The sequence below is a fragment of the Solenopsis invicta genome, chromosome 6 (assembly GCF_016802725.1).
Source record: "Solenopsis invicta isolate M01_SB chromosome 6, UNIL_Sinv_3.0, whole genome shotgun sequence".
In the NCBI taxonomy this organism is placed as follows: Eukaryota; Metazoa; Arthropoda; class Insecta; order Hymenoptera; family Formicidae; genus Solenopsis; species Solenopsis invicta.
The window spans coordinates 2,642,508-2,657,255 of NC_052669.1; the positions used below are offsets into that span (position 1 = coordinate 2,642,508).

General features: G+C 45.9%; 2 protein-coding genes across 5 annotated transcripts in view; one reads left to right on the top strand and one right to left on the bottom strand.

Moving 5' to 3' along the window:
• Positions 1-14,748, bottom strand: part of LOC105193878 (autophagy-related protein 16-1) — a 443,766-nt gene that overhangs the window by 179,075 nt on the left and 249,943 nt on the right. The window lies entirely within an intron of this gene.
• LOC105194368 overlaps positions 1-14,748 on the top strand; it is a 194,876-nt gene that overhangs the window by 102,069 nt on the left and 78,059 nt on the right. The window contains exon 1 of one of the 2 annotated variants that reach the window (XM_039450287.1): positions 12,893-13,539. The exons of the other annotated variant lie outside the window; for it this stretch is intronic. The gene's annotated coding sequence lies outside the window, so the exon portion shown is untranslated. Of the gene's footprint in view, positions 1-12,892; positions 13,540-14,748 lie in introns of those variants that run through there. 2 annotated transcript variants of the gene reach the window in all.

The window sequence follows — 14,748 nt, forward strand, 5'->3', positions numbered from 1 at the left end:
TTGAAAAGAATGCGAACGCTATCAAAGTCAACCTCGACACAGAAAACGGAATCTTTTCGTGGTCGAAACCGCCTTAACCACCGGCAATAAGGAAATCGACAAGAATTCACCTATTAGATGAATTATTTTGACACAAAAATAAGAACGTTCTTGTTTTGAAAATGTCTTTACTTTCGAAATGTTGAAATAAGATTATATAGCGTTAAACAAAACTTGCTTATAAAAGAATTTTGTATAGTTTCACCAAGAAAAATATATCTCATTATTCAATAATAATTTTCACGAATATTCTCAAGAAATTGCAATTTTTTAAAACTATTATTATAAAAACAATCATATTGTACACTTCAGACGACTATTATAATATTAAAATTAAAGTATAATATTTTACTGAAATTTATCAAATTTTTAAAAAAGTTTAAATAATATTTTATGTAAGCAAGAATATTATTTCTTGCTTATACGTGAAACAATGCTTGTTAGAAAGAATATACTAGTTTTAATTTGATATTAATTGGAATTAAATAGAAAAGAGAATATATTAATTTTAATTTGATATTTGATGCTGTTTGTGGAAAAATGAACAAAATCCCTAATAATAATCACAAGTTTCGAAAGAGGTTCGAATATCAGCCGGTCCGCTCAAAAAGTTCGTCGATCTTGTTCGAAATTGGAGAAGCCAATTCGATACCAATTCGATCAGCAGGAATGCCAAGCGCCGGTACTGCGTTATTAATATAAACAGCTCTCGTAAACGAGGACGATGTATCACGTGTCCCGTACGTCCCCGCTAATCTACGTATCTGCGAGAACCGCTGATGAAAAAGAAATAATTGCGCCCCGTGTCTATTCGTACGGCTCGAATATCTGCCTATAAAGCGGAGCTGAAGGCACATCGCGCAATTGATATCGCTCGCTTATAATTAAATCGCCGTTACCGCCTAACGAGATTTCGAAAACGCCATGAAGCTCGAGAGGCGGGCGTGTTGGGTTTCTGCGGATGACGCGTGGAAACCGCCAGAATTGCCTTCGAGAAGGCACGAGAGGGAACGACGGAATCTCGATCGTTAATTTAATAATTTCCGCGATGCGATAAAGGTCGACGGCGGCAATGAAATGGTAATTTAACCAGATATGCGGCCGTCCGCGTATATCTGTGTGGAGGTAACACGGAGCTGGATACTCGTTCGACTATCCAGCTACGGGTAATAGAGACAGATACCCGCGAGTTTCTCATAGCGGACATTATATTTTCTCTTTCTCTCTCTCTCTCTCCCCCTCTTTCTCTGGGCGCCACAGAGCATCGCCTCTAACAACACCTCGTAATTTCGCTCGTCGCAGCGCCGGGCGTTCACACGCTCACGCGTGTCGGTTTCTGCGAGTACGATTGGCGGCGTGAGTAATTTCCATTGCTGTTAAGTCAGTAATATATCATTCTCGAAAGTTTTATGGTGCCTACCGCGATGACAGATTACCGATTGTACCAGCGCGTTTACTTTCACGAGAAACAGTATTACTTTCGTGCACTTGACCGAGAAGCGACTTCCGTGATTGATAGATGTAAAATTTATGTAATTTTATTCTTAATCAGAAGATCGTGATTCTTCCGCTCTTTCGAGGTAATACATATTCGTAACATTAGTCGTCATCTTTAGATTAAGATTGCATTTATTCTGTTAAAACTTTAAATTGTCGACATCAAATTTATTAATTTAAACTTGAAGGTAACATTTTAAACTTTGATATATAATACTTTTTGTAATATAATTCAATTGCGTAATATAAAAGAGAAGTTGTTACGGTATTATGTAGAATTCTAAGAAAAACATGTGTCTGGGATGAAGCTACAGCAGTTTGAAGTGAATAGGAAGCTGAGTCGAACCGACGTTACGGTTTTGTTCGGTTCTAGGCATGTATTCAGAACACGTTGTTAGTGTTAACAGTGCGCGCTGCTCCCGTATTCGATCCTTTCTCAGAGCCAATTATATCGTTTACTCGAGTCCGAGAAAACGATAAAAAGATGCTGTTAGGGCCAACACCACCATCTGCGGACGATCCGGTATATTCCACATATTATACCTGGGTTGCAGCTCGCAGAGATAGCCGCTTAAAACGTCTCGTATAAAAGCAAAAACTATGATATTGCATACGCACGCGATTCCGCAAAATTAAATTTAACGCCGGCAAAAAGAGCGACCGTCCGAGCGACGCGGCGCGACGCGGCGCGGCGCGGCGCGGCGAGGCGAGTCGTGCGAGAGCCGAGCGAAAGGAGAGCACGGAATTTTACGATTATTACGTCCTAGACTCTCGAGATCATAATGTCATCGAATCAATCTTGCATCCCGAACTCTTCCGGCCAAGTATTCGCGGGCCAAGACGCGCGAGAACGAAACGCGGTGAACCATCCATCGATCTCGCGGTCGGAGTTCGCGCGCGGCGTTATAATGGCGCCCCGTCCGGTTTTGCCCCGTGAAAATCTCGGGATGCGCCGACGGGTCGCGGTCGATTAACTACCGTGAATATATTGTGCGTAACGCCATGGCCTTATGTGTCCGCGTAATTATCCGGTCTTGCCGCGCGACCGGCGCTAATGAAGGATATACTGACGTACGTATGTACACACGCGCGCACGTGTGTGTAGACAAGGCCGCTACTAAGTATCCAAGGATGACTAATCTCCGTCTTGTGCCTCGTTGACCGATCGTTATGGCCCGGGTATAACGACACACAGCCTGCGTGCCTTCTTGTTCCCTAACGAAGAAGAAAACGACGAGCAGAAAGCGATAGCGCGGGGGGAATATGCCAAACGAAGACGCATCTTCTCGTACGCCCCTGGGAAACGCTTAACCCCGCGCGATCGCTATGATAGAACTAATCGCGTCCGCATGCCGGTAGAATCGATGAAGCAACGACGATGATCGACGATCGATCGTCAGCCCTTAATCACCGTCGGTGAATCACGAGTGACGCCGGTCGCTGCGAAATCCGTCTAGAGACCAATCGTTTCACTTCCCTTCCTTCTATTTCTCCACGGTAAATTCGACGCGGTGAGGGGGGGGGAGGGGGTCAACGAATGAGATAAATCTATCGCGGAGGACACACATTGATAATCATTTCGCAGCGCGATTATCCGCGCGCATCGTCGACACGCTACGGCGACCTTAACTGTTCCACCGTCGTCGTTCCATAGAACGTCGATTGCGATAACGGATTATACGTATGCGCATCCTCGATATCGAGACGATAAAAGCGTGCCCAAGACACATCGATCGAATTTCGTAAATGCCGTCGTAAGCATCCGGCAGATACCACTGACGATATTCAATTCCCATTCGCGTGCGCCTCCGTGGATCACAATCGTCGAGCATTCCTCATCATTTGATGGACGTAATAAAAATCAGTCCCGTTATCGCGACACTTCGACATTTGAATATTGCAAATCGTACTCGAGGAGGAGTCGCTACGCGCAACACGGATTTCTCATGGGAGACAATTATAGTTACCGATAAGGAGCAAGCTGCCGCGCATTACGTCTCGATGTTGCGTTTATCGAAGAGGAGGGGGGGGAAAGAGGAGGATCAACTCGCCCGTTGATACGAGGGTGAGAAATGGTCGTCGGGAAGTTCAAGGATTTCATTAAAGCAGAAGCATCAGCGTATCAACTGTTGGGCACCGTGGAAAACGGGGAGATGAAAGTAATACCGTATAATATCATGGCAATCGGCCGCGCTGGAAGGTAGCGGTGCGCAAGGCGGATAGCTCTCGAGGATCACCTTGACCAAGACGGAAGAAAGGCAGCAGCGGCGCGCTAGCTGAATGAGACCCGTAGCTGGAATTGTTATAAATCATTGCGGACAGTGGCCGCTAGCTACCGCGTAGTCCGTACGTTACCGACGCACGCATATGGGAAAATAATTTATTATTATGAGCGATGATGAGGGAGGAAGGGAGGGGGAAGGGGGGAAAGAGGAGGCTTTTGCAACACGCTGCGCAGCCACCCGCGAGAGCTGTAACACGTTTGCAGAAATACGATTTCGCGATGGATTATTTCTGCGGGTCCAACGACCTTGCCTCGAAGGGTAAATGGGTAACGTTCGTGGAAGTGTTAGATAACGGTGAAGCATTTTACGACGGCGTTAATAATCTACGTGCGTTTAAGTGGTAAATATTAGCTTACTTTAGAGCGGATAATCAGGATGCAGTTTGATATGCGATTGCCTCAAAGCTATCCGGATGTGGGAGTGTGTATATGAATTCAGACGTTATGCGCTGTATAACCAGTCGCGCCTGACATGCGCCCGATTAGTAAAACCAAACGCAGAAATTATTATTGAAATACTTAAAGTAGCGGTATGTTATGCGATTCGTACAATATTTTACGTGCTATCTGATTCGTGTCACGAGAGATAAAGATAAGTCCTTTAACGGTAATTCATTCTCGACTTAAATATTGAGCACCGTTCGACAAAACATAAATATGACAATCGAAACGTTTCTTATAAAGAAAACTCTTTCCCGTTCAGAGACGAATATTAAATACCTTTTTACTTTTGGACATAATTAAATCACAATTATCATATTATATTATAATTAAAATATATTATAATGGATAATGACGTAACACACTAAATAAGAATGAAAAAAAAACATATTCCAAGAAGATAGACTTGATCAAGATTCTTGCCCTACATATTTAAACTGGCTTGAGCTCGTGAAGGCTTCCGCAAGGTAAAAAGAAAAATTCGCATACACAATTTTGACGCGCAAACAAATAATAGCGCCGCTTTTATTTCCGCGCGACGTCGCTTGAGCGTTCGGTAAACGCGAAATTTTACGGAGCTGCTTAAATCGCGAAAGTCTGCTCTCGACGATTTGCCCTCGCAATGCAACGACGAGAACAGGGTGCGGGGCTCGGCAAGCTTGTTTGGCAAAAGAATGGAGTAGAGAGTGTGCACTGGTAGGGAGAAAATTCTACTTGTATTCATCGAGCGAAAATGGTCAATAAAACTGAAAGAGAAATGATATAACAGAAAAATAATATAAGGAAAAAGGAAACATTAATAAATAATAAATTTTAAAAAATTCGCGGAACTCCTTGGCCTAGTATGTCTTCGTAATAATATATTTCGTGGAATTTAAACAAGTTTATAAAATGTTGATAAAATGTGCATAAATGCTGTATTATGCTAATATGAAAATAAGTGAAATACCATGTATGCAATTGAAGTATTTTCTACGAAATTCAAACATTACATTTTCAGGGAATAAAAAAATTTTTTATTTTTAAACCATTGTGTTCATTGTGTAAATATTCGATAGACACATCGCATATAATAACTATACAATCAAAATAGTTATAATTTGGTTAATATTTTGAGAACGCATTAAAAAAAAAAACAAAAAAAATCTGTGGATTTATTCGTTTCCTGTGAGAATTTTATATTTATTACCTATTTATTCTGTAATATTTTACATTTATGTTTTTTTATTATATTAATAATGACAAAAGAAGAAAATGAAGAAGAAAATATTAGTTAAAGTAAGTTTCAGTTTAAAATATAAAGCAATAATTTTTCACTTTTTAATTATAAAATTTCATAAATTATTCTTATAATAAAAATATCTCTTTAAAATTTCTCTTTGTATAAATATAATGATCTTTCTTTGAATAGATATTGGATAATAATAGATATAAGAACAAAGCTAAGCTTTTAATATTTAGAGAATCTATTAAAAAACAAATTAATGAAATACTTCTGAACTTATTTGATTCTTATGGGAATTTTATATTTACCATTTATTTATATTTAAATTTTCCATTTGATTTTCGCCGGAACACAATTGACGCTACTGATGAAGAATGATTGATGCCATTAATCAGATTAACAGAAAAAAATAAACTTGTTCGATCTTTTTATAGAAAGCCCTTCAATTGGAATGGACTATAGTGTATCATTACATTACATTAAACATTAATATAATTTCAAACAGAGCATAGCAGAATTATAAGCATTACAACTTTGTCACCTCAATTATAGAGAGCGTTAATTGAGGCGAATAGACATTATGTAGATGTTGATGTATTATTAAACCATTGTTAGTAAATTTGAGAGGTACCTAGGGGATATACCTTGCTTCATACGATATCCATTACATAAACAAATCGAATCGACGTATCGGCTACTGCATTATATAGCTGTAATGGTATATACGGTTATCCAATACAAATTATTGTTTCATTCACTGTGATTTCTGTAAGCAATAGAGTATTACAATTTCGGCAGTATCGCGTATCAAGGCAATGTTCAACAGTTTTAATGTAAAAAAGTAACTATTATGTAAGAAAGATAATTATTAATTATTAATTTCTGAAAAAACGAGAGAGAATTAATAGACTCGTTTCACAGAGATTAAAATTGAGCACAAGATATTTCCTCTGTTAATTGCATATAAATTATGCCAATTTTTAAAGCCCGTTAGATTAACTTGTTCCTCTCATTTCGTGAGTGATACAGAGTTCGATAACGACGCGCGCATATTGCATCATCAAATTGATATTTCACATCGTTATGCGAATATAACGATCGGTACAGTAATCCGTTTAATCTTTCGAATGCGGAACTGCAATACGGTCCTCGACTACGAGAGTTTGAAACTAGGTGCGCGGTTAAAGCGTTAATTATCGGCAAAGTGTCGACAGTGATTTCCGATAAACCTTGCCTTCTTTAAACGTTACGCAGCATTCACCGATAACGATCGCGAGAAAGATGCCGTTTCCCTGCAACCGTTACCGTTTATCCCGAGGGCACGAGTCGTAGAAAAGCTTTGAGAAGAGGTCCTCGACGAGAGTCACGAAGCGTCATAGGCGTTAAGGAATCGATTCCCTTAGAAGACTCAGTCAACCGCCGCCGGTTAACTGAGGTACGGGCGCGCGGGGCGGAGCGAACGAACGGTTTGGTAAATCGAGCGTAGTTTTGAACTTATGTTCTGCACGATCGCGAAAGTAGTTGTCGTTGCGATCGTCGTCGTTAAGATTTACGCCCGACAATCTAACAGCTTTCGTCGCGGTTATCGATCGTAACGCGAAGAGTGAGTTAATTACTACCGGTCCCGCGCCTCATCCCCGCGCGCTACCGCTACCGCTCGCGATACGAATCCGTTCCGTCGCGTCCACAAGCATTGTTAATTAGCATTTCATTGCGACAGGGAGCAACGCGACGACGCGAGGGATACCATATAATCGCTTTGATACGTATGCCGGGCAAGTGAGAAGTGAGAAATATTACGTCGTGTCACGGCAACTAAAAACTGAAGGCACAGCGGATCGTACGGGGGATCGCGTCAAACTACATTTCTCGGCGATTTATCTTCAATCAACGTTTTCCTCACCGCCGCAAACTGCCGGGTGCAGTAAACCCGCGCAACCGCGTGTACAACTGCGAAGGTGATGAGCGCGGAAAGCAACGGTAATGACAATCAGAGAGCGGTAGTTCTATTATGCGTGCGTAACCGCCGATTCACCGGTAAGCTCGCAGGTGTCCCACGACCTTGCGCGAGCGCGTCTGTCTGGTGGCGGCATATTTCCACTCCGTACGTCCCCGTTCCGCAACGACGTACGCACTATTTAATAGCGGCAAAAGAGATACTGCAATGGTTCTCGCACCAAGTCTCGGCGAACGCATAATAGAACGTTTCATCGCTCCTCCGCTCTCCAGCGTGTGCACGCTGAAGACGAGCGTGCATCGGATCGATCAGATTTTGTTCCTCGATCTCAGCGTTACCCGCGGGAATTCGACAAACTCATTGTGCAATAGAAAATTCCATGGGTACCATTTCCTCGATGCCGCGCGCTCGCACTTTCCGCGAACCATAGCGTCATTTGAATGAGAGATTCGATAATGCGGGAACTACTCGGGGAAAGAAGCACGCGCTAACACAAATGTGCGTGTAGCGTGAAGAGACCTTGGTAGATAGATACGGTTGCGCCCAGAGGATAGATACGTGTACGATTCAAGTACTGGATTGAAACTAATGTTACCGAGCCAGCCAGCTCACATCCCCCGAGAGAGAGAGAAAGAGAGAGAGAGAGAGAGAGAGAGAGAGAGAGAGAGAGAGGGAGAGAGAGAAAAGAAAAGTTGGAATGGCAGAAAAAGAAAAAAAATGAGAGAGAGAGAGAGCGAGAGAGCTATGAAGAGAGCTACCACCCCCAGCGCGTTAGACTCTATGCAAATAAACTGCTTCACGCAACGAGCGAGGGCGATATACAGACTAAAGCTCGCGGATCGTAATGCCGCTCCCAGCCTCGTGACAAGATCTTTTATCGCGATTGAACGCACGAGTCGCAACACGCCACCTTCCCTGCGCCGTTGCGATAAGAGCCACCGAGAGAGAACAGAACCAGAAAAGGCACGGCACGTCGTGGAAAGCATGCGCAACACGACGATAGAGGCCTAGAGGCGACGTGAATCGGTGCGGGAAGAGGAGACGAAGAAAGGAGGAGAATGGAGAAGAGAGAGGAGAGAGATACCACCACGTTGGGCTATCATCAATCTCTCGGCGACACTTGGTTGAATCCCTCGCACATTTGAACGAGAACGAGTCGAGGCGCGGAATAGAGCGAGAGACATTCGCATAATGCGAACCAAAGTTTAATTACCTCGCGTTACCACGGTGTCGTAGGGCTCGCCCGTTTCTCCGAAATCGCCCCGTCTCTCTGCCTTGCGTCTCGTCGACGGATTCATCAGCGGCCACGACGGCTATCCTAGCTGGGCCGGAGACGTGCGGAGATAAACGTGGAGAGATAGCCACGGGAGAAAAGAGAGAGAGAGAGAGAGTAGGAGATAGAGACGTGTCGTCCTTAAGTCGCTCGTCCGCCAAGTTCCATAGCCGTGGGGTCTTCCTCGCGATTTGCTTTTCTCTCGTTTCATCTTTCCACTGCCTTCCGAGCATTCGTGCTTGTAGCTACGCGAGCAGCACGCCGTGGCAGCTCTCTCACCCGTTTCACCGCTCTTCGCGTTCTCCTCTCCCGCTCTCTCCTCTCTCTCTCTCTCTCTCTCTCTCTCTCTCTCTCTGGCCGTCCGCTTTCTCGTGTGTTCCATCTAATTCTCCGTCCAGCTCCGTTCCATTCTATTCGCGCTCGCCTCCGTCTCGCTTCCGCCGACGCGGAGTGTTTGTGTGCGCGGCGTTATGGATGGTAGTGGGTACCCACTTAGAGCGAGCTGCACAGAGCGCAGCCACGCATAAACCAGTTTCCTGGTTATCCGACTCCTCGCATTTTCCTGGTCGACGCATAGCGCGTCGAACCCGCACGGAACGTACCATTAACGGAGGCTTCCCCGGCCGGCTCGATTCCGCGGCGCGGCGGCCAACTCGCAGCGCTGCCGTTGCGATCGACGATCAACCGGGGCCGCCACGCCGCTGGTTGCAAACCGGTGGTGATGCCAACCAGCGCGCCTAAAGGCCTGCCGTATCGCTTTTAAAGCGACGTCCTCGGTGCACGAACGCTCTCTCAGGGAGAGAGCCCGCACATGTCCTTTATGTCGAGCATCGAATAATTACGTAACGAGCTCTCCTTCTCCTTGCGCTGACGACGACGATCGCCTCGCCAAGAGAGACGTTATCCATCCGTCTGGCTTTACGTGCCGCGACCCTGTACGAGTAACGGAAACGAGATTCAGAGATTGCCAGGAAATTTTCGAGCGAAATCGTTAAGCGACTACACCGCCGCCACCTCCCCTATACCCGGGTGGCAAAAGAGAGAGAGAGAGAGAGAGAGAGGTGCGAATTGAGCCGCCGTGCGAGAGCACGTCGATTGGAGAGATGTTATCGAACGATAGGCGAGCATTTACGGACGCATTCCAGTAATTTAATCTAGCACCAAGTGCTGGGTACACAGAAACGAAATCGAGGAGACGACTGAGGAGACAAGCGAGATATGGAAATTTCAGCGCGTTTTAATGGAACGTTACTTCACATAAAAGTTCACATCTCTCTCTCTCTCTCTCTCTTTTCCTTTGGCCCGAGAGACGCAAACATTAGAAATTTAACACTCGCCGCGCGAGAGGAGAGAGAATATCGCGCGATAAAGTGGTATGAATTAAATCACTCGGTGACTTTCTTAACGATGCGGGTACCATCCATAAATCTAAAGGCGATCGCATGTTTGTAGCCGAACGTATCGTGGAATCCACGACGACGTGGCGCATACGCTCACAAATGCCGCACTCCTGTAACCTTCTGCATAACTTTGCGAATCCGCTTGACCGAGAACGGGTATCGAGAACGGCCTTACGCCGTTATGTGATAAGTCGCGTGTCCGTTAATGTTGGCGCGAGTCACTCGCGGTCATGAGTCACCGCGCAGTCGTAACCTCGTAGCATATTTGGCAGAAAGCCGAGGGATGACGGAGAGGGAGGGAGGGAGGGAGGGAGGGACGGAGGAGGGAAAGGTATATTCTAATTGACCGATCGACTAAGTTCTCACGACGCGCGTCCCGATGCGTCCGGCAAATAGATGAGAAAACGAAGCGATCGAACGCAAGAGGCAGAGTAATCGATCGGCGTTTCAGCAACGCCCGGCGCAGCGTACCCGACAGGAATAGATACTGGTTACCTGTTCAATTTCCATAAGAATCGCTTCGGTCCATCCGGAGCGGTTGATACAAGTTAATGTAACGCTCCGCGTACACACACGGTATTGCCGCGCCGCCGCGTTGATGCTATTGCCACCGATTGCTGGTAGTAATTATCTTATCGCGCCGCGTGATCGTTCTCCATGCGCGTACCTCGCCGCCGACGCTACGGTATCTTTATTAGTAATAACTTAACACGCACGTTAATAATATTCCAGACCATTCATACGTGGTAACCGGTGTGTCCGGCATGGGAGGTTTAACCGCGAGCCCGAGTATTCGAAAGCGCGATGATCGATCGTTTCCTTAGATTCTGCGGGAAGCCGACATCTCGTTCGGTCGCACACTGACTGTCCGCGACTTATAATATTATATCTCTCGAGCGTATAATTCCGAGTTGCCGTTCGCGAAATCGGGGCAGTCGGCGACGTAAGATCATCCCGTTGTCCCGTTTATCGAAAGGACGTTCTCCAGACGCTCAGAGAGAGAAGAAGTCGAATTGAAGCGGATGAAGAGAGAGATAGCGCGGAAGCCCCCTCCCTGTCTCGTTGGGTCGATTGGTGCTCAAGGGCGGTCGACGTAAATCGATGATCGCAACGACGGCGAAGCGGTCGTTTCCCTGCAAAATTCCGCGGTGCGAGATAGCCGTTTGCGATTGAACCCGATGGGACATCCAGAAACCGTTATTCCGCCATGGTGACGCGATGGTACAGGCACCTGGTATCGAGGCGCTGCCTGCCCCCCCTCCGACCGTCCTTTCCCTCCTCTCCTCCTCTCACCCGCCCCCTTCTTTCTTTCAATCCTTTCCACCTTTTTCCCGCGTGCGTCTCGCGCTGGAAGCTTTTTCCGAGTGCAGATCGCTCGCCCGAGTGTCTTCCACGGAGACACCGATGCCGGGTCGCGTTGTTCACACACGTGAACATTCAATTTTGCTCTCTTTGATGTGCCCCTTCTTTTCCCTCGCTCTACGTCGCTCCCGTTTCTACGCCCCTCGTCCCCGTTTACCGCACGGCATAGCGCAACTCCCGCTTCTTCGGCTCTTGGTATGCGCTCACGCTCTTTCTCTCTTTCTCTCGCGCGACATAATTACTATTTACTAGACACGCATCATCGGCTCATTCCACGAGTCTTCCACGGGCGCAACAAGTACCGACTAATGACAGAGAGTGCCCCGCACTCTCCGTTTACTTTCCGTCTAGTTCCCTCTCGCACCAAGGGAATTGCCTTCACCATCGGTTGGTGGTGCAGCACCACCGCTGCACGCGTGCCGGTCCTGGTGTGAAACGCTCGCTCTCGCTCGTTCGCGTATTATATTCCGCCTGCACAAGATCCAGCTACTCGTATTCATATTTCCGCCAATTAAACGCAACCATCCGCTGTCGCGTCCTTACACCGTGCCGCCACGCACCGGTACAACACACGCGGTATCGTCGTGCGCACGTGCAACGGTGATTTTGCGGCCGGATGCATCCGCGATTGTCCAAATCGGTCGACACCGCACGCTCGCAGTCTCTACAAAATGATACCGCTCTCACGCCACTGACGGCGGAAGCAATTGCAAAATGAATTAACTTTGCGGCCGATTCGGCAGCGATCCCCCGAGGCGCGATCGATCCGTTATGTTGCGTTACGAAAGAGAGCTGGGAGAGAATCCGAAGCTGGGAATATCGTGCTCGCATCTCCCGCATTATATGGAATCTTTATCGTGGCTAAAAAATAACGGGCGACAATGTGCTTAGCTGTCAGATCCCTTCTCTCCGTATCTTGTCTGTCAACACACGAAAAAAGAGGAGGACCTATCAAGTAAGCGACGGTGGAGGCCGCGTATTCCAAAAAGAGGATAAGAGGACGTCAAGGGGCTAGTAAATCCTTGTCAGCGTATAACTTAACGCGCAAAGTATCACAGCTCACCCGGCTTTGGCTTAGCCCAACACGAACATAATGTGTCATCGTGCGAAATAGACCCCATTGAACGCGCGAACGCGGAAGATTTTTAAGTAGGTGGGCGGCAGTGGGTTCAGGACCCGCTAAACCCGCATTGACAACCGCGAAGCTTGCTATTCTCGGCGCCTAAAGTGGCGTGACTTCACCGACGCCGACCGAGAATGTAAGGAGGAAAAAAAAAGAGGAATAAAAAAAAGATAAAAAATAGAAAACAGAAAGGGGGAAGCACGCGGGGAATCTGGGCGGGGATACGCGAGGTGGCCGATCAAGAGAAAGAGAAAGAGGTAGGAGACCGGCGATGATGTTTTCAATGGTGTTGTATTCCCGGCGATCGAATTGTGCGTACCGTTCTGTCCTCCTTAGACGGCAGCGGCCTCGGTCCCCTCCGGCAGACGTCTTCGGTCGCTCGTGGAAGAGCTACACTGCCAGGTGTACACAGTGCCTAAGAGCCAGTCGGCCGACATAGTTATATCCACTGAGCGGCCGCGGCGGTCGCGAGGCTCTCGCATTACCATTGCGGATCGGCGGTGCTGCGTCTGTGATTTCGGTTTGGTGGTTTACGCTATGCGCGACAAACAAAAGTAATCGGTTTTTTTTCCTCCCCTTTGAATTTCTCTTTCTCCCTGTGCTTTCTTCCGTTTTTTCGCGAACCCGTGTTAACATCGTTATAGGCCTGGCCCACGTTTGTGTGTACCGTTTCAGCATTGTGTGCTGCTAACGGCCATTCTAGAGAGCTCTCGCGCGCTTATACCGATGATCCCGTGAGAAAGGTGCCCGTGGAATTTGCCTTCGCGCGGCGCAGGAGTGCGGGATAGAGCGCCGCCGAATTGCAACGTGCAATATCGCGCCAGCGGCAGATCGCGTCCCACAAAATTTGACATCGATACGTCAACTGCTCTACTGTGCCGTCGCTATTGCTTCTCTTGCTGTTGCTGCTACTTCTGCTCACCCGATTGTTCGACCAGGTACGTTTCCTGGAATTCGTCTGTGTATCAAGGTACACCAGCAGTGCGTACGTCGTTGGTGTGATTTCGGTGTGTAGTATGCGTAGAAACACGCGAGCCGCACATTTCGAACGCGGCGGTATATTTCGTCGTTATTTTCGGTGGAATGAAACTGTCAGAGTTTATGCGGATTGCCATTTGAATCGCGATTCCATGGGGTCATAGTGGCCTGCGAAAGTATCCGGCGATTTAAACTCCCGCATATGCCCTGCCGCGCTATTTGTTGTTATTTATTGCGCAATGTATGCAGCGGTATAACAATATATATATATATATATATATATGAGTCTCAATTTTTATTGCTCTGTTCCGCATTTTTAATATTCCAATTGTTATTTCAATTTATTCGTGTCGTCCGCACGGTATATAAAATCAGTCATAATATTATATGTTAATGAATGCAAATGCCGCAGTTTAATAGATAAATTGCGCGCCCATGCTTGTCTTATCAACTAAAATGCATTTTAAACTCAGTAATCGTGTTTCATATTTGTGCGCGTTCTCAATTTGTAAAACAACGTTGGTGTGTACTGCGGTTAAATTCGCAAAATTACTAAGACGCTGCGTTAATTTCTGCATATATAAAAACTCGTTGCAAGAAAAAATCCTGTCTCTTAAAAATTGGTGTTATAAACTATTTCAATGTCATTAACTGAAATTGCTTCAAAGCATCGTCCATCTTTCGTTTAAATTATCGTTACATTCTTGCTTTACTTTGCATTAGTAATATGTGGGCAAATCTTATTTTCCAATTGTGCACTGTTTCTCGTTCCCGTTCGTTTACAAGAACATCGCGACACTTGACCAACGGCGATACATTCCATCCCGTTAATCCCTGCTTCCGTTAATTCCCCTTTATTCAGCACGTCAGAGCGTTGAAGCATTCGCTTAAGCAACAGAGAAAATAGTCTCATAACGAAGAAAAACGGTTCAGGAAAACGCTTGAAACGTTTAATTCTACGCGATCGTTTTGTACACTTAAAAGTAGTATCGCTACTATTGTCATTAAATATAAGATCCTACGAGAGGCCTCAAGCCAACTTCCATTATATTCACATGCTTCAATTTTTCTTTCATTTTCAACCGTTCTTCTTTTAAAACTTTCACAGTAATTCATAACGCGAAATATAAATATTAAAAGAAATTTTCATGATAAAAGTTGCACGACAT